Here is a 20532-nt window from a genome sequence, read left to right on the forward strand (position 1 = left end):
AAAGGAGACGAGCCAGTCAAGGTACAAGGTAGCAACGATGAAAAATACAACTTTCTTCTAGTTCCTAAATGCTTCCTCCCCGCCCCCGCCCCCCAACTATTATGATCCGAATTCTACCTTTCAAGTCTGGCTAGACCAGAGGATGTACACTGGTATAGATAGGAACCGGAAACACAGGGAATCCAGGGCAGATGATCCCTTCAGGTCCAGTGGTTTGAGTGGCGATACTGGGAGGGTAGAAGGAGAGTGGGTTGGAAAGAGGGAACCGATTACAAGGATCTACATGTGACCTCCTCCCTGGGGGATGGACAACAGAAAAGTGGGTGAAGGGAGACGTTGGACAGGGAAAGATATGACAAAATAATAATTTATAAATTATCAAGGGTTCATGAGGGAGGGGGAAGCGGGGAGGGAGGGGAAAAAATGAGGACCTGCTACCAGGGGCTTAAGTGGAGAGGAAATGTTTTAAGAATGATGAGGGCAATGAATGTACAGATGTGCTTTACACAACTGATGTATTTATGGATTGTGATAAAAGTTGTATGAGCCCCTAATAAAATGTTTTTTTTTTTTAAACAGTTTTTTTTTTTTAAGTTCATGAGCAGCAATTTAAGGTGTTTCTCCCTGGTTTCTCCTGGTCTAGAGGAGAGAAAAGTGAAAATATATGGAAACCATCAGTCCAGTAGATAGACGAATGGACCATAGGAACACTGATCTCTGTGACCTTGAGCTCAGAAGGACTACCAAGTGCTCTGAAAGAGATGGTGTGACAAGGTCCTGGAAACAGTAGGAGGAAAAATGTGAAACCAATTTCAAAATCATTGAAGAAGAAGAAGAAGGAGGAGGAGGAGGAAGAGGAGGAGGAGGCCAGGTTTGTTGGTAAGAATGAGACGGGTGGAATCCCTGAGATGATGGCCCACAGTCACCCATCAGGACTGGAACTGAACTCAGCAAGGTGGATCAATGTTCACCCAAACATTCCACAGGTGAAGAGTCCCACGAGAGATGTGCACACCCACCTTAGACCAATCAGCCACTGAGACCACAGGGCAGCATTGGCCTAAGGACGAGGTTCCGAAGAAGGCATGAAAACAGGTAACCCAGAGAAGAAACAAGGTGAGTGATGTTACATTGCAGAGCTTTATGCAAACCTTCACCCAAAGCACAATAACACATTTAAAGAAGATTAATAATAACATCGTTCTGAATGCTATTCCTTCCCACAGTGCCTCTCTCGGGCCGAGTGGCGTTGCCACATATGGGGTGTAGCTAAGATAGTGGCCTTTACAGAAGCGGACTGCCGTGTCTTTCTCTGGTGGCGTAGCGGGTAGGTGCCAGCCAACTGATCTTCTCGTTAAAAACACACTGTACCTCCAGGACGCCTTGGATGCCCCTTTGAAAACCCACTGTCTTCCCTTAGATTCATAGTGACCCTGGAGAACTGCCCGATTGGTTGGTGGGTCTGACTGGGTAGCCTTGTGGTTAGCAGTCAAGCACTCCCCAACTCTGAAACCAACTACTGCATTCAGAGCTCGCCACTTCTCTGTTGACTTCTGCGTCACTAACCTCAGTACAACATGAACATCCAGTTCTTGAATTGCAGTTAATATGTCTTAGGTTTCCTAGACCCTAGGCTCCAGATAATAGAGTAAGGATGCTGCACAGATTTTAATATAACCTGTTCTAGAGTCCTATTTAAAAAACAAAACAAAAAACACTGCTGTCAAGTAGATTCAGACTCACAGTGATGCCTATGTAAGGTTTTCAGGATTGTAGAATCCTAAGTAGGTTTTCATTATTAAATTATTATATATTATGTAATAAGAGTGTAATTATAAAATAGAATAAAATTATAGTATGTTTACTATTATATTAGTTATCATGACAACATTCTCCATTTCACTGATAGAGAAGCTGGGGCTTAGGCAAAATACCCTGCCCATGCTCACAGCTGGCAGCAGAGCCGGTGCATTAACCTAGGCAGCTCTTGCTCCCTCCAAACACCATTTATTTTCCTTCCTTGCTTCTTTTCTGCTTTATAAAAGATCACTTTCTAAAGCTGTTGCTGCATCTCTGCTGCTTCTTACCCTCTGAGGTAGTCAGTTTATTATACCAACCTGGCCAGTAAACACATGTGGGGTTAATTGAAGGGCAGAGAGTTAAATGGCCTGGCTTGCAGTAAGCCTTGCAAGTTGAAGCAGGGAACTGGCTAAGGCAGCTGCAACCTGATCCGACCATCAGAAAGCAAGAGTCCCAAGAGCTGGCAAGGCTCACTTCCTGTAAGATATCCCCAAGGAGAAGCCACAGGGACCTACCCCGATGCAGCCCTGGGTGCTGGAGCAGCCGTGTGGAGAGCCCTGCCAGCGCTGAGATTCTTACACATTCACTGACTCAGCTTTCCTCCTGCAGTCAGCATCATAGTGTGTATTTTGTGAGATGGAGGAGGACTCTGTGGATTGGTGTCAGACATATGGGTTAAAGGGTTAATGTTGGACTTGTGGGCTTGGGCAGCACTGGGTTGGGATGTTTTCTTGATGCGCACTTACCCTTTATGTAAAACTCTCTCTTATCCATGAGTTTCTGTGGATTTGTTTCTCTGAAGTGCCCAGACTAACACACCCCTCTGGAGCTAAGTTATCTATCTCCTGGATCAAGAAACTTCAGCGCAGGAATCTCAGGGACCAACGGATATACTCCCCTCTTGGTTCTACAAGTGAGATTCCTCATTTCCCTTCTGAAATGGCTCATTTTAGAGGAAGATGTGCAGCAAAACTGACCCAGACTTGCTCTCGGATTCCAGACCTCTCATGCGCATGAGTCTACCCCTCATTTCCATGAACCTTACTGATATTATTAACAAGCTGTGTCATCTCCTTGTGGACCACAAACACCTCACACTGGCCGAGCCCTAAACAGACCACACACAGAGACGCTCTATTCAGTCAGCCACTGCAACACAAAAGAGTACCAAACCCATTGCCGTAATCCTTATGGCAGCAGACGGCCACGTTTCTCTCACAGAGATCGGCTGGTGATTCAAACTACCTATCACTTGGTTTGCAGCTGAGCACTTTAACCACTGCATCAACAGGGCTCCTTAGGGACAAACCCAAACCCATTGCTCTTAGGTCCATTCCGACTCATAGGGCCCCCGCAGGCGAGAGTAGACGAGCCCCATGGGGTTGGCATGGCTAAGCTCCTCACAGAATTGGATTCTCACCTTTATGCTTCCTCTTCCCACATCCTGGTCTTTGTCGAAATAGAAACGAGGGATCTTCAAAAAGTTTGTGGAAACCATCTAGAATCTCTTAATTCTGTTGGCCAACAAGCTTTGAACATCCCTTTGTTGTGTTTCATTTTCAAGTCTGTCTTGGCTCCTAAACTGTATTTCAAATAAACAGTAGATTTCTACAGTTCAGAAATCAAACTATGTATCAGAGTACATGGTGCAACTGTATTTAAAATAAACATTAGATTTCTACAGTTCAGAAATCAAACTCTATTACAGAGTATATGGTGCAGTCTACTGCTGCCTCTGCCCCTCCTTATGAACAGAGAGCAATTGGGTCCATTTTATGAATATTCTTGAAGAATTTCTTCATTCACACACATGCATTTAAACAGGTGCTTATTTCTTTTTCCCACATTGGTGCCATAAAAAGTGTACACTGAACACATTCTTTTTTTGTTGTTGTTGAACACATACCTTTGCATCTCCCAAAGTAGGCTGCTAACCAACCACAGGTTGGCAGTTCAAATCCACCAACCTCTCTCTGGGAGAAAGATAAAGCTATCAGCTCCCAGGAGGGTGTACAGTTTCAGAAACCATACATTGAGTTCCTTTGAGTTGTAATCGAGCTGGTGGTAGTAAGAATGTGCTTCATCAGTCTTTGTTTCGGGTGTGGGGTGGGGAGTAGGGCATCTCCAGCTATGTGTCCAAATGGAGGGCTTAGCTCTGTGATACCCTCTTCTCCTCCTTCCAGATGCTAATTCCCACCCCCTGGGACCTGCTCCTCTGCTGCGGGCCTCTGGAGTGCACCAACACAGGCTCACTGCCCCCAAACCAAGAGCATTGTCTTTCCCTTCCTCGCGCCTCCAGCATGCACTGCGCAGTACCAAGGAATAGGAATGCTTTCCAGATCAAATACAGGCCTCAATTGCGGTGTGTCTGGTGTGTGTGTATGGGGGCGGGGGGAGGTGGTTAATTGTGTCTGGTGGGCAGGCAGGGTATATTTTAAAAAGTTTGGCTGTCATGGAGACTGCTGAGAGACTGTGGCCTCCTTGGCTAGAATGAGCAGCAACCGCTAGTTCTTCTTGCAAATCCCTCCCATCTTCTGCAAGTTGCCCAGGTCCAGCCCTGCCCTGTGCCCAGGGCCTGAGCAGTGACTCGTTCCATGATCTTGGTTTCTCCTGCTCTCCTGCAGTGGTAACCAAGGACACCAGGCTCTTCCTTGAGAACCGGAGCAGGCAAATGCATTTCTGGCTCCACAACTCAGCCTGGACAGGCTTCACTTGAGCAGGGACATTCCACCCCTGGAAAAACTTAGGGAAAACTGAAGGCCCAGTTGGATTTATCCACCACTGAGAACAGAAACTACTGTCTGCATGATTGGGGAGACTGCCTCTGAAGTGTCACTCACTTACCGTTTATACTCGAATATAAGCCGACCCGAGTATAAGCCGAGGCACCTAATTATTACCTGGGAAACCAGAAAAACTGACTGACTCGAGTATAAGCCTAGAGTGGAAAATGCAGAAGCTATTGGTGAGTTTCAATAATCAAAACAAATGAAAATAAAATTACTAAAAATTGAGACATCAGTGGGGTAATGTATTTAAATATTTATTTATTTTAAATAAAAAAACATAAACAAAAGGACAAGTCATTTAACATTAGTAAACCAGCACAGTAAGTGGAAAATAGGTTCAACAAAAACAATAAGGTATCAACAATGATACCGTAAGAGTACTATTCCCTGAGCTCAATCAGCAACCAAGCTAAAATGTAAAAAGTTAAAATCCTTCAAAACTGGATTCCTCCTCATCATCTGTATCCCAATACAGAGCTTCAGCTGGTGTGAGGACATCATAGACGCTGTCCTCACTGAGATCGCCGTCATCACCATCACTGCTGTCATTTTCATACAAAGCGTAGTCTTCATGGCCATCCATAGCATTACTAATACTACATTTCTGGAAGGCACGTCGCACCATGTCTTCTGGAATGTCTTCCCATGCATCTCGAACCCACTTTGCTATTAACTCTGTCAGGCTTCATGAGATTGACTCCTTTTGTTAGTCGGGCTTGACCAGATGACATCCATTCATGCCACTAACCTGTGTATAACCCAAACCCCAGTTTTTCAGCATTAATTCATTGAGAGCCTCCTATGAGCTGGGCACTGTTCTAGGTCTGGGATAAAGTGGTGAACAAGACAAATTCCCTGCTCTGGTGAAACTGACATTCTGAGCGAGGAGGTGGCTAGTTCAAACCAAACCTGAAAAGGATCCCATTAGAAGGGCCTGGATTGAGTGGGAGAAAAATGTGCAATGGAACTCAAAATCATAAAAGAAAGTGGGCTTGCTGGTTGGACCAAGATTGGCAGGACTCCCAAGACTATGGCCCTTACCCTTAGGTCTTGAATTAAACCCACCACTGCTTGAAAATGATGAATCATCTGAGACCTTTGCCCTAGGACAAAGTTCAGAGGGTTAGGACAGGAGGAGGGATGGAGACAGAAGCACAGGGAGAAGAAGGGCTCATTGTGGGGACTATAAATGATTCTCTATGTGTGCATTATTGAATGTAAAACTATGATCTGCTCTGTAAACCATCACCTTACCCACAATAAAAAGTTTAAAATAAATAAATGAACATCAGGTTGATTCCATTTTGCTTCTTTAATGAAATAAATTAGGCTTTTTGGAGCTTATTAAAAAGAAACAACAAACAAAAATGTTTCTTAAAGCTGTCCAGCCAGATACCACCAGGAACACCTACAGTTGAAGAGCTTTATTGTTGTTTCTATAAGGAAATGCATCCACAGCACAAGGACCATCTCAGTAAAAAGGTGCTAGAAAGAATCAATACATCTGCTCCTCATTCATAGACATTTCACATTTGTGACAGTGTATAATGTGGGGGTCTAGCCTCCACAACCAAATGGGTCCCAAGGAATGGTTGTACAATTGAAGGGTAAATTACAGAAACCTCAGACAAGCAGATAAGGGCTCACCTCTTCCTTGGAGTCTGGAACCACAGAGATGGGGCAAATGTATCCGACAGGTTTAAATAATCACTAGGCATGCAAGCCATGCCATACAGGTACGTAACAGGAAGGGCATGTACTAGGGCAGCAGTTCTCAACCTGTGGGTCACCACCCCTCTGGGAGTTGAAGGAACATTTCACAGGGGTTGCCTAAGGTCATCAGAAAACACGTATTTCCAATGGTCTTAGGAACTGAGACACCACTCCTCTATCCATCTCCAGGCAGGTCTGCCCACATGCAGATACGCTCATATATGAGTACCTGGTGTGATCATATCACCATGCCAACCCCATAACATACACCCTGTACAAATACAGGTGTATGTGACAGGGTTGGCACCATATGTACTTATGCTGACCAGTCACACATGTGTAGAGAGCAGCTACTGTGTAGAGAGCAGCTACTGTGTTGAAAACAGCTGCTGTGTTGAAAGCAGCAGTATTGGAGATCAAACGACACTTCATGAATTATAATTACTGGGAAATGTAAAATTATGTACTGTGAAATCATCAAATACTACAAACAAAAAATATCTGTACAATGGGAACTGAATCTGGATGCTGATTAGTCTTCTTATATTCTGCTGTGGTTGATGTGAATATTGCTCCCTTGTGATAGTGACAGGTATGTAAAAAAAAACAACCCACAGAGAATGGTAAATCATAGGAATCTTTAATGAATTGTATTGACTGAATTATGCCATGTATCATCTTTTGTATTATGAAAGCTGTTATTATCTATTATTTTCATTAGCAAACCATCCCATGACAGTGGTCTGTGTAGACAAGAACATTAAGAAAATAGAGTGAGGAATTTTTTACAGTATGGGTTTACCTCAATAATTGCAGCAGAAATTGAGAAACCTCTATGTGCTATTTGTTGTGAAGTTCTATCAGCCGCATCTATGAAGCCAAACGAACTAAAACGCCATTTTGATAGCAAGCGTCCGAGATTTGCCGGCAAGGATACCAACTATTTTAGAAGCAAAGCTGATGGACTCAAGAAAGCCAGACTTGACACTGGTGGCAAGTAACACAAACAAAACGTAGCAGCCATTGAAGCTTCAGATTTGGTGGCACTCAGAATCGCCAGAGCTATGAAACCTCACACCATTGCTCAGGATTTACTGTTGCCAGCGGCTAAAGACATTGTTTCGAGTTATGATTCAGCTTGTTGGTTATCAAGTCTAAATATAGAAGGAGACTTGTGGAAGATGATCTTCAATGTGCTCTTGCAAAGACACCCCGAGAATTTCTGATCTTTTGAGAAAGAAGCTATCTCAACCTTCGCACTGATGCTGTCTTTTTATGCATACTGTCGCAGGATGTAGCAATATAGTTTACTGTTGTTATATTAAGACTGTTACCCATGCATAAGACAAAATTTCATTTATTTGTAATTAGAAATAAATATTTCACAACATAGAACTACACATTGTTTTAGTGATTAATCACTATGCTTTAATTATGTTCAATATGTAACAATGAAAATACAGCCTACATATCAGATATTTACATTACAATTCATAACAGTAGCAAAATTACAGTGATGAAGTAGCAACAAAAATAATTTTATGGTTGGGGGGGTCACTACCAGATGAGGAACTGTATGAAAGGGTCACGGCATTAGGAAGGTTGAGAACCACTGCACTAGAGGCATACATGTAATAGGAAGGGGAGGTATTGGAGGCATACGCATGACAGGAAGTCACATCCACAATAGAGTGGGAAGGTTCTAGAGTTAAAACCCTTGGTGGCGGTCCCTGAGCTGGCTTGACCTTAGTTAAGTGTCCCTGAGCTCATCTCTAGTGGGACAATCTCTGACCCTTATCAGAAGGGAGTGGGCCATACTTAAGTGGGGCAGACAGTAGGGTCTGAGGATTCTCCCTGGCAGACAACCTTCAGGCAGACAACCTTCAAGGGCATAGCAAGCTTCTAAGAAGCATCTCAATATTGACATTTTTACGGGGCGACTCTGAGGGAATAACTTTTAGTTAGGAGAATGTGGCTGGGCCTCATCTCCCAGACTCCTTAGAGATGAGCGTAGGGAATGTGTCCAAATACACTCTCTTCCCAGTTGTGTTTCCCACCGTATAAAACATCTATGGTCTGACTAGTTTGGGTATTAATGACTGACTTATGTCTGACAATAATGCAGTACAGAGCAAGAGTAGTGCTGGCTGTGCTGGCTAAGGTTATATGTCAATTTGGCTGGGACATGCTTCCGAATGATTTGGCAGTACCATAATGATATAATTTAGCAACTATGTAATGATGTAGTCTCCTTCCATTTTGTGATTTTATTAGGTAGCCAGAATAGGGACCAATACCTGCACAAGGCCACACAAAGGGACTGGAAAGAAATCAGGCACCCATTAGACACCTATGGAAGGATCTTCTAAACTGAGCATGCTCAGACACAAGCCCTCTGCGCCCAGGTGGGAGGTCCACCTGGGTGCACAGACTAGGCCTAGCCACATGACTTCACCCGGTTGTGCTTATACTCAGCCAATGAGGTTGGGCAGGACCTTCAACCACGCCTCCCCAGCCAGAGGAGATGAAAGCCTGCCATTGGGAGGCCAGGCCTCTTTTACTCTTCTTCTTTTTTTGTGGGGAGGGGTCTGCTCTTGCATGTCTCAGGGCAGGGGCACTCCTTCTCAGGCCTCTCTCACAGGGCGCTCTTTTGGGATTTGCAGCTCTTGGTCCCTGAGATTTCCTGTGAACATCTGAGACTTCCCTTTTCCTCAGAAAAGTCACTTGGAACTTACAAAAGTGCTATGTGAATTCTGTAAGCGTTGGGAAACAGGAACAAAGGTAAACTGTTAGGTCTCTCTCTCCGGGACTAGATTCCAACCTCGGTCCTTGGCTCCACGTGAGAGAGATTTCACGCCGAAGCCGGGCTCGTGATCCAAGTGAATTTAATGAGAGTTAAAAGAAGCTTCAGGTTTTACGCGGCACCCATAGAATTCCTCTGACCATGCGGCCTGGCAGAGACTGCCCCAGGTCACGCAAGGATCTCTCTCCTCACACGAAGACGACCAGACCACCAAGCAAGACCCTCTCCCTCTTGGGTCCTGCCTTCTTAAGGGTTCCCGGGGGAGGCGTGGTGAACGACCCCAGGTCGATCCCATTGGCTGAATTGCAGTCACCTGGCCCAGGTGGGCTGCTCCAGGTGTAATGCCCATCTGAGCCCACTGGGGGGAAAATCCAGCTTTGTCCTTTGCTGGCTCTCCTGGGCATGCGTAAATGGACTTCCCAATTCCCTAGGCTAAGCTGCCTAACAAAACCACTTCAGAGTCTAACAATCTGATGGCTCATCCTCCTTTGGCACATAACACTGATTTTCACATATGGCCTGGTCTTAGGAACCTAATCAAGCTGAGCAAAGAAGTAGGTCTACTGCGATTTGGCTTTGAATGGATGATTTGGGTAAGAGTCCTAAGAAATGAAGGTTTGCTCTGCTTACATGCTGTCAGAAAGCAGGAGATGAATTTCATGTTTGGCTATCTTAAATTTTATTGCGGAGGTGGGCAGACTACCAAGAAGCTAAAATTACAATTTGTAAAGAAGCAATAAAGCAACTTCAAAACCCCCACAGCCACTGAGTCAATTCAGACCCACAGTGACCTATAAATCAGAGCAGAACTGCCCTTTGGGTTTCCAAGCCTGTAACTATTTACAGGATCAACCAGCCTGGTCTTTCTCCCGCGGAGCAGCTGGTGGGTTTGAAGTGCCAAGAGGATGTTTCAGCCCAATGCTTAACCAAAAGCACCAATGGGGCTCCTTCAAGGAGTGGTCACTCAAGCCCACCAAGGTCAGATGCAAGGTAGGTGTTGTTTATGTGTGTCTGTATTCAGGCAGAATGGCTAGGTACTCACGTTTGCTTTGACCACTGTGACCCAAGAGTGGCTTTGCCGATGGTCTGTGAAAGGGTTCACATTCCACAGGAGACCACGGAGGCCTCGCTGTGAGTGGGAAGCTTTCTCCCTACATATGCATGTAGCAAGGGAAGGTGACTAGGGGGACGGGCATCCCCTGGGCGAGGAGTTTGGGTACTTTTAGAGGACATTCAAGAGAATGTCTTAGGTTTACCATAACAAGACCCCACGCACTGGGTGACTCCCACGAACAAGGATTTATACTCTCACAGCTTTAAAGGCTTGATGTCCAAACTCAAGCTTCCAGCGGGGTCCACGATCACCCTGTCTGCTCCAGGGGAAGGTACTTTCAACTGTCCAGGCATCTCTCAGCATGCCTTGGCTTGTAGCTACACCTTTACTTGTAAGGCATCTTCCATTGGGGCCTCTGCTTCCATGTTTGTTCTTCCCTTTTGTAAGACATCATTCAGAAGGGATTAGGGTACATCTGACTCCAGGATGACCTCATTCACTTAACCCATAACATCTTGAAAGAAAGAACCTATGTCAAAATAAAGTCACATCCACAAGTACAAGTGTGAGGAATTCTACATATTAGGGGGCAGGGTGCAAACTGAATTCATAAGTGAAGCCTCTATGTGATAAGGTGGCATTTGAGCAGAAATCTTTTGAGTGAAAGAGATTGAACCAGATGGATATCGGAGTCCAGAACTTTCCAGGTAAACAACCAGCAAAGCAAAAGCCCTGCTCAGAGTGGACTTGGCAGGTTTGAGGATCATGAGAGAGGTTGAAATTGTCAAGACTTTTGTTTTGCTTGTGTTCATAATCAATGCTCCTGGACGCAGCAATCAATGGCACCTAAGGACAAAGAGGTGAAGGGACAGGGAGGTGACCTGCAAGGGGCTCTCTGGCCCAGGATCAGGTCAGGTTGTTGGCTTACTGTATGAGTTGGCGTGGGAAACAGAAGGATTTCTCCCAAGTTGTCTTCCCAAAATATATGCCAAACTTAGCTACTTGCTACACGTGGCAAATGACTACACTTGGAGGTCTACAGAAGTAGGTCAGGGGTTATTCTCTCAGCCATCTGGAGCAAGCAGACACCACTGTTTATCCCACAACAGGTAGCCCACTGCCTTCTGATAAGGCTAGTAGTAGATTGTTTCCCTGAAGGAGATCCCAGGAAGGCCAAGCTCACTCAAGGTTGATCAAGGTTTGGCCGCCATCATGAATCTAGGGTCCGCCCTTCTTGTCACATGTATACCTCTAGCTCCACGCATTCCTATCATGTACACCCCTAGCTCATCCCCTTCCTGTTAAATCTATGCCCATTGTATATCCCCCTATTACTTGTATTGTCTATTGTATAGCCCCCTCCTGTGATGTGTGTGGTTACCTGTAATCACATCCCCTAAAGAGATATAAGCCTTGGTTAACAATAAAGGGGGTCTCTGCCCCACCTCACCTCGGCCCACGCTGTGCTCGGACCTGGCTGGTAAGGTCATGGCCATCCAGGAGGTGAGCATGCTACCATGAAGTGTGTCTGACTCCATTATTTCAATCTCTCCTCTAGCTCTCATGCTCTCTATGACTTTATTACCATCTTTACGTATCTTAGCCGTTCAACTGCACTTCCTGATTAGTTGGGGAGGGGGGCTGGCCTTTCCCCCACAAATTGGAAACCAACGTCTGCCCTGGCAGATATAGAAAGCCCATGACATCATGGGTCCAGCTGAATTCACAGGCCTCACCAAAGAGAAGCAGTCCAGCCGCTCCCAGGCAGGAGGAGTAGGTGAAATCTTTGACCAGTATGGCCCACAAATGATGTTACAGATACACAATGGAAAATGAAAGAAGGTTCCCCATCTCTGGCTTAACTCTTGTCTTCCCTCTGAACTGAGAGCCCTTGCAGGCCTTTGAGCCAAGGATATACCAGTTACACCAGTTGCCTTGGAGTTGACTCTGACTCCTGCGGATTCCAGGCAGGTGCTTTGGGGAAGTAGGTCTTCTTCTGAGGTGCCTCTGGGTGGCTTGGTTAGCAGTCAGGGGCGTTTCCCATTTCCACCACTCAGAAACCCCCATGCGTTGGCTCCACTTTATCCAGGGGGAGTCTGGAGACTGCTGCAAGGACCCAGTGGACTGGCCCAACCTGACAAGGCAGTAAAGGTGATAGGTAGTGTTCAGACTTGAGGATTTCCTTAGGGCTTAGGCCCTGGGATCGGAGAAAATGAGGCAAGGTTTGCTTTCTTTTCCATTTGAACCAAAGGAACAATTGAGCTGGACTTCACTGAGATGGAAGGAACCCTGCAGGCTAGCCACAAAGTCTGTACTTTGAACCTCTCTACTGGTGTGCCAGGAGAAAGATGTGGGCCATCTGCTCCCGTGCGGATTAAAATCTTGGAAATGATCAGGCAGTTCTGCTGACCTATAGTGAGAATGGACTCAGAGGGCACAGGGTTTGTTGGTTCGTTTTCTCTGAGCTACAGAAGCCTGCAGAAGCATCAGGGGTGTGTGTCGATGCAGTAGGGGCTTGTTCAGACTGATATGCACTCTGGACATCTGAGCAAATACATTGAGCAAGCAGTTGTAGCCATGGGCCTGGAGTTCATGGAAAAGTCAGGAGCTGGGGGTACAGAGATTTGGGAGTTGCCCGTGTCTGTGTGGGCAGAAGGCTGTAGACCTGGATGAGATCACCTAGGGCAGTAGTTCTCACCCTTCCTAATGCCATGACCCTTTCATACAGTTCCTCCTGTAGTGGTGATCCCCAACCATAACATTATTTTCATTGTTACTTCATCACTGTCATTTGGCTACTGGTATGAATCGGGAGACCCCTGTGAAAGGGTCCTTCGACTCCCAAAGGATTCACGCATGACCCACAGGTTGAGAACTGCTGACCTAGGGAGTGAGTATAGGTAAGAAAGAAATCTTTCTACCTATAGACATCCAGTTCTGGAACATTCCATAACATGGAAGCCTTGGAAATAAGGAGGCATGAGCAAAACAGTCTGGAAAAGAACCATCCAAAAGACGTAGGACAACGAAGAATTCAGTTATGTATTAACACATACCATTGAACTCTGAACAACATCCCAGAATTTATAAAACTTTATGTTCTGGGCCACCAGGAATACACGACAGATGGCAAAGTGAGAAGGGGGAAAAAACAAAAAGTTTAGCCTGGACTAATGGTTGAAACTAGGCATCTGTTCTCCTCTTCTCCTTTGTTAGCCGAAACCTAGATTTGTTTGGGGGTGCACACATATAAAATGCAGCATCTCCCAGGTGCCTTTGTAGGTAGGTATGGCCATGCCACAAACTTCTGCCCTGTGTGTGGTAGATGACGTGTTATGTGGGACTTCCACAGGCGGCTTCCACAGCTGGGAGGCACTTTTGGTCCTTTTACCCTTAATCCTTCCTGCTGCCCAAAATAGAGATGGTGTGGTTGGAGCTCCAGCAACCACCTTGGACCATGAGGCAACCCTGGAAATGGAAACCAGGCATGAAGGATGGCAGAGTGAAAATATGAGAGCCCAATTTTCAGACAACTATGGAGTTAAGTGCCAGTCCTGGACAAAATATGTCACTCCAGACACCTTTTACCCTCGCGCATTACAGACCTTTATCTAGATCACAGTTATTTTGGATATTTTATTCTAAGGTACTTGGGTGGTAATAATCGGTGTGCTACCAGCTGCTAACACGACGGTGGTTCCACGGGAGAAAGACCTGGTGAATGGCTTCCATGAAGATTATACCCATTGTCATCGGGTCAAATATGAGCCATAGTGACCCCAGAGGACATAGTAGAAGGGCCCTATAGGAGCCCTGGTGGCACTGTGGCTTGAGCGAAAGAAGAGGCTGTTTGTTCTCATAAAGACTCAAAGCCTTACGTAGGATCACCGAGTTAGAATTCACTCATGGCCATGCGTTGGGTTTTAGTGTTTAATCTTCATGGAAATAGGCTGTCCTATGTTTCTCCCTCAGAGCAGAGCTGTGTTCGAGCTGTTGACCAGGGCTCCTTCCTTACAGATTTCAGCTAAGACAATCCCATGGAAGTTCTACTCTGTAAGACCGGGGATACCACGTGACATAATTGCTCGCCAGCAAAAGACTTAGTTTAGTTTATTATGCTCACTGATACTTCCAAACAATGTCCCAGACATCTCGTGTGAGGTGCCCAGGGTTCAGAGAGATCAGCCTTGATCCTGCCCAGACCAGCTGTGCAGTGAGTAGAGTAACAGGTAAGCCAGCCGTCAGAACATAGGTGTTAAGGGCCGTGGTGGTAGCTTCTCCAATGTCTACAGGGAGGAGCGAGACAAATGCCAAGCAAGTCCCATCTCTTTCCCCTTCCAGTCATAGCTACATGTAATAACGCAAGACAGCACATGTCTTTAGTCTGATGTTGTTCCATTGCCTATCTTTGGTTTTAATATATGCCAGTGCCTAATTTAAGCTTTGGAGTTGAGGAGAGGAAACGTGATCATGGGGACAGATTTTAGGTGGTTTTCATTTATAATTTCCCAGAGAACTTATGTGGAATGATAAGCAGTGGTTATGAACTCGCTAAGTACCCATTTTGCATGAGGAGCGTCCTCCAACCAGCAGCTGTATAAATACTCGGGCCACAGAAAATTGGCAAGACGTTAGAACTACAAATGGGATCGGTGCTATGTCTTCAGTGGGACAATTACTCTCATTCCATCCTTCCCCCCCCCTTGGAGGACTCCTTAACAGCACAGTAGGGCAGCTTCTTGCCTCTGGCCAGAACGGCTCTTAATAGTAGAACGTTCTTGTCGTAAACATCTCCAGATGTGCGTCAAACCGACACCGAATGCTTACTAGGTGCCAGTACCCATATAGGTGCTGTTGTCTTATTTAATCTTGATAATAATCCTAGTATAGATTCAGAACCTTCCTCCAAAGAGAACCTGCGCCAGCTGCCTTCTTCCACAGCTTTTGACTGGGCTGGGCGGGATCTGAACTCACCTCTGGGCTGGGCATCGAGATCCGAACTCACATGTGGGCTGCCACTCTCCACTACACTTCACCATTCCCCCCACAATCCCTCTCCGGAGAGGTTCTTCCTTGCCACAAGGCAGCCTCTTCATCGCTGGGGTCTCCTGTCCAGTCTAAGTTCCTTGGTAACCCTGGGCTCCATTTGCCAGTTTCCACTCCTAAAATCCCACTCAGCTTCCAAAACCCTTCCTGGAGTCCCTCTTCCTCTTCCACAAACCTTTTTGCCCCCTCCCAGCACCTTGACCTCTGCTTCCCTGGAATTCTCGCCGCCCCAGGCTCAGCTCTTAGAGTTCATATCATGTTCCATATTTTATTAGGGTTGTCTTCGTAATCTGAGGACCCAAGTAAGTCCTTAAGTAAGTGACCTATAGGAATTCTTTTTCTCCTGTGAGGGGAATACCCACTGCTCATTGAATCTTTTAAATGGTCCTTGGCGGAGTTGCTACCAGCCACTTACTGGTGGAGGAAGGAACCGGGTGCACAGTACACTGAAGTGGTGGGCTGAGAAGCAACCTCGGAAGGCAAGGATGAAGATTTAGCAGACCCTTCCTCCATCACTGGCGTCCAGAAAACATTTGCGGGATCATTAATGGATGAATGAATGAATGAACGAACGAATATTTGAGACGGCTGGCTTCAAGGTGAGCCTGAGAGATCCTGAAAAAATAGATGCCAAACCTAGATTGGCGTTGGTAGTTGCAGAATATCCCCAACACTGAAATAAACCAAGAGCATAAGCTAGGGTGTAAGTAGAACAACCAGGAGCGTGGCCTCGCAGACAGTAATGAAATCAAATAATCCTGCCTCCTGCGGGTTGAAATACAAACTCCGTGCTCGCTGCTTGGCTCCCTTCTTCCAAAGCATTGGAACATTGTAGCGTTTTGTTCCTAAATTTTGGCCCGCGGGTGGGCAGGCTCTTGTCCCTTTAAGAATCAGGCCGAAGTCCTTTCCCCTTCCCGGCCCCACCCCCTCCCGGTCCCGGCGCGGCCTAGGTGCCCGCCCCTCTCTCCTCCTCCGGGCTGAACTACGGGTTCGGTCGCCCGTCCGTCACAGAGGTGCCGCCTCTGATTGGCTGCTGAGCTTTAGCCAGGGAGGCGGGGAGGGGCGGCTAGAGAAACTAGTTTGTTGGCGGCGCCGAGGCTAGACCGCCGCGCGACCGCGTTCGGGGCTGGGCTGAGCCGGGGGAGCGGGTGGCGGCGACGCGGCGGCGAGGACTCCGGAGCCTCCCGGGCGACGTGGGCTTCGGACTGCGTCCCGGAGCGAGGAGCGCGGCGGCTGGCAAGGTCCCGAGCGGTGAGTGGCTGGGCTGGGCGCCCGCGGGCACTGTCCTGCGGCCCGGCCCGCCTCAGCGCGCGGGCGCCGGCTCCGCCGAGGGCTGGGTCCCGCGAGCCTGGCAGCCGCGCCCCCTGCGAGGCCGAGGCGCGCCTTGGAAGCCCCCGGCCGAGGACGCCTCCGCGCGGCCAGGAAGAGCGCGGCACAGCCCGGCCCCCTGAGCCGCCGGCAGTTTGGGCGCTCGGGTCGGGGACAATGGGGGCTGCCGGGAGCCACCGCTCCGGCGGCTCGCGCGCGCTCGTCCGCGCCTGGGGACCGGCGTGGGGATTTGCTGCGAGCCCCGGGAAAGGCAATGAATTGGTTTGCCAATGGACGTTGCGCGCGGGCGCTACCGCTCTGTCCCCTGGGAGTGGTTGATTCATGGAGTCCATCCACGGACTCGCTTTTTAAAAAATAAAATCGTTATCGATCCCGGAGAAAGAGCGCTGTGTGTCCAGGAGGATGTGAGCGGGCGGCTTTTGCGGCCCGTCCGAAGCGAGTCCAGAACGCACGGAGCGCCGAGGGCCTTTGTGCAAAGCGTGCGTTGAAGGATTCAATCAGGGAAAAGCGGTCCCCGCGGACTCGGGGATGGGGTGCGCTGTGGAGGATGGGGATGGGGGCGCTGAACTACCTCCTCTTTGGCCTGGGTACCTTGTCTCTGTTTAGAGAGCTGTCGGTCTGCAGAGAAAGGGCCCCACTCCTGACATCACGGTCACCTACCAACCTGGGGGGCCGCCTGCCAGGCAGGTCCCCAGCTTCCCTCTTTGAGCCCCGCTCTGCTGCTGCTTAGCCCTACGCTGGCTTCCAGGACCTCATGGCACCTCGCACCTGCTCCACACCGGCCTGACTCCCTTTCGATGCTTTTTGTCCAAGAGATCTTGTTCCCTGTCTCCACCGCTACCGGGGGTTCTGCTTGCGGTTGCTTCAAAGCCCCTAAAGTTCATTTCCATCGTCTTGGAACAAAGGACAATTCATATTTCTAGAGAGAACTCACCAAGGTTGGTGGGGTGGGAGTGGGGGGACCCAGGCCCTGTAGGCTTAATCATGGACCTGCTGGGCCCCTTTCCTTTTACCCTGGAGCAGTCTGGCTGAGTTTCCGCCTGCCCTGGTAAGTCAGGACAGAGTGGCAGCTCCCTGCACGGTGGTTGGGGGGTGGGGGTGGGGGCCATCAGCGCTTGTATGTGGAGCCAGGAAGCCACATCTTACCACAGACCACACCTGGTGCCTGTGACATTGAGGTCACATCCTCTGTCCCTGGGCCGCAATCTCTCCATTGACAAAGGTCATGAATTGGAGATGTTAAGTGTTGGGAAGGACTTGGAGTTGGGGACTGAGGATGAGGACACCCCATCAACCCTGCCCAGAGCCAGATTAGGTAACCCTCTAAGCCAGGTCCTTGGACCTGCCCAGTGCCTGAGGATGCCTCTAGGCTGGGCAACTATTTAGGTCTTGAGTCATTCTGTTTGTCAGGAGGTGACTCCAGGGAGGTTGTTAAAGGAAGGTAGAGGGAAATGGAAGAAACCTTTGTCCTGGGTCCCAGACAGCGGCCATATTTATGCTTGTGGTACCTAGAGGGGAGCTGTGGGCGAGTTGTACTTGCCACATCTCTCGGCAACTTCTGCAGCCCGATGCACCCTAATAGCATCTGCAACCCGAGGACACCAGTGTGGGCAGAGAAGTGCTGGACGAAATGAAAAATTACTGAACACCCTGACTGTACAGTCTGCCTTGAGAGCAAGCGTGGTTCTCCCATCCATTACTAGGAGTATGAAGAAGAGCTGTACTTAGTGGGTGGCTTGGTCATTTACTTAAGTGTTAAATTATTCATTGCTCGAACCGAGTAGAAGCGGCGCCTGCTGGATGAAGGCTGTGTCGCCACGAGGCAGGCAGTATGCCCTAGGAAGGGGAATGGCAGGAACACCATGTAAAGGCTCCCGGGGAAGGTGCGTCACAGCCCTGCCCAATTCCTCACCCTCTGTATTTTCTCCCACCACCACCCACCTGTCTCAGGGAGGCAGCAAACGCGGGCATCCCAAGTCGATAGGTTCAGGTCAGGGAGAAGTAGGTGGGAGGTGACGGAAAGGTCCGCAGCTTTGGGTGGCCTAGGGTTATAGAGTCCAGAGACCGGGGCTCAGTGTGTCCACAGGATGCTGGGTGCTTCTCTGTTGCACGGGCCCTGGAACAGCCTGCCCACCGTGGCCCTAGCCTAGTTCCTCTGCAGCCCATAGTGAGGGTGTAGCTTGGCTGGAGTGGGAGGGCAGGGCTGACATGAGAAGACAGAGTGGCCAGACGTAAATGAATTGGCTAATTGAGATGCTGGTTTTCATCTAATGTGATAAATTTCTTAATTGAATTGCCTGCGTCAGCCAGGCTGTTGAAGTGCTTTCCCAGCCAGGGAAGCATTCAGATGGAAGCAGCCAGGAGCCGGCACATTCCTGCCTCCACAGGCTTTGCCACTTTCCCCTCCTTCATCTGTGGCTGCCCCGGTGGTGGTGGAGGTGATGAAAATCAGACCCATCCTACAGCGGATTCTGAACCTTGGCCTGAGCCGAGCACCTCACATCCTGAGCAGAACAGTTCTGCAACTCATTAACTTTGGGCCGTTACCTTGCCAGAGATACCTCACTCAAAGGTCCTCAGGCTGCTAGAAACTCGATGTAGTGTAAAGATCAAGTCCGATACCACGTGGAAGCCTCTGGAACAGTGTCCCGTATGGGCACCAGTGCATGCCAGAGCCCTGGCTCCCTTCTTCCTGTCTTCTATGTGCACAGTGGTGGTGAGAGACACTTGTGGCTCTGGGACAGCTTGTAGCCTGTCCTGTGTCCCCAGCCACTTCTACCCATCCCCAGCCTGCCTTCGTACCCCCAGACTAGGTTTTTTCTCTCACGCCTAACCCTTTCCTTCCAGCTAAACTCTACCCACGCATTCTTCTGTGAGCCCTACCCGCCCCACCACCCCAGGGTCTCCATGCACCACAGGTTCAGCTGCAGAGGTCAAACAAGGTTGCACGGGCCAGGCCTTGCTCAACCGGCCTGTAGCCTTGGACCTGAAACCTGCTGGCAGAAGGGCGCACAGTGGGACTCGGGGCCTGGTGTTTTAGTTCTGTTCCTTGTGCCCGGCTGCATGGCTTTATTATCTCTAGGTCACTCATCTGTAGAATGGGTGCGTGCTTTCTTATATACTGCTCAAAATGTTATGCTGTGAACTCTCCGAGGTTCTTGCACTGATGGTCGCTGTTTTAGAAATCTTGGCTTAACTAACAAACAGGAGGGATTTGAAAGGTGAGTCATTGCAATGTAGAGGGTCCAAGCCAGCAGTCAGTAGTCTAGGTGCTAGTACCAACTCTACTCATGATGTGCTGTGGGACTTTGGGCAAGTCACTTTCCCTCTCTGAGCCCGTCTACCTGGGAAAGAAAAAGGGATCCAGTAGGCAGATTTATTTCCTTTCCTTTCTTGGTGGGTGGAGGCTGAGCTAGGTTCCCCTCCTTTCGCAAACCTCCCTCAGTGTCCCACATGTGCCGATCGCTTCCATATTTAGGGACCCCTGCCATCCTGGCCTGCAAAAAATGGAGGTGTGTGTGGATGAGGGAACTGGTGAAGCCTGAGGGCTGAGCCAGAGCCAGACCCAGCAGCATCTGGGGAGCAGACAACTGCTTGAAAGCAGGTGGCATCTGGCGACTCCCTTCTCAAGGCGGCCCATGCAGTGGCATGAAGGAATCAGTAGATGGGGTAGCACATAGCCTCCTGAGTGTGCCTTGGGCACGTTGCCCAGGGCCACCACCCAGCAGAGAGAATGAACCAAAAGCTCTGAGGAGCAGAGGAATCGGCAGGGAGCCCTTGGTGGAGGCTCCTTGCCTCTTGTGTAGCCTGGCTTTGCCAAGGCTGAGCTTGCAAGACCAGTTGGGTGACCCCGCCCTGAGGGGGCGGGCAGGGCCGCATGGGAACAGAGGACCTCGTTCCCCCCGAGGGCTACTGCCCAAGTAAAGAAAGCCTGTCACTCCCCACCCACCTCTGTCGAGATGACACCTTCAGCTGCTGTTGCTGTCATCAGTAGTGGG

General features: G+C 48.7%; 1 protein-coding gene and 1 pseudogene across 1 annotated transcript in view; both read left to right on the plus strand.

Annotated features, from left to right (window-relative positions):
• Positions 1-16242, plus strand: part of LOC142457049 (BTB/POZ domain-containing protein 10 pseudogene) — a 57277-nt pseudogene extending 41035 nt beyond the window's left edge.
• Positions 16243-16307: 65 nt separating this feature from the next.
• The window catches only part of KLHL25 (kelch like family member 25), a 38403-nt gene continuing 34178 nt past the window's right edge, over positions 16308-20532 (plus strand). The window contains exon 1 of the mRNA XM_075557866.1: positions 16308-16456. The gene's annotated coding sequence lies outside the window, so the exon portion shown is untranslated. The remainder of the gene's footprint in view (positions 16457-20532) is intronic.

Source organism: Tenrec ecaudatus, chromosome 9 (genome assembly GCF_050624435.1).
Source record: "Tenrec ecaudatus isolate mTenEca1 chromosome 9, mTenEca1.hap1, whole genome shotgun sequence".
In the NCBI taxonomy this organism is placed as follows: Eukaryota; Metazoa; Chordata; class Mammalia; order Afrosoricida; family Tenrecidae; genus Tenrec; species Tenrec ecaudatus.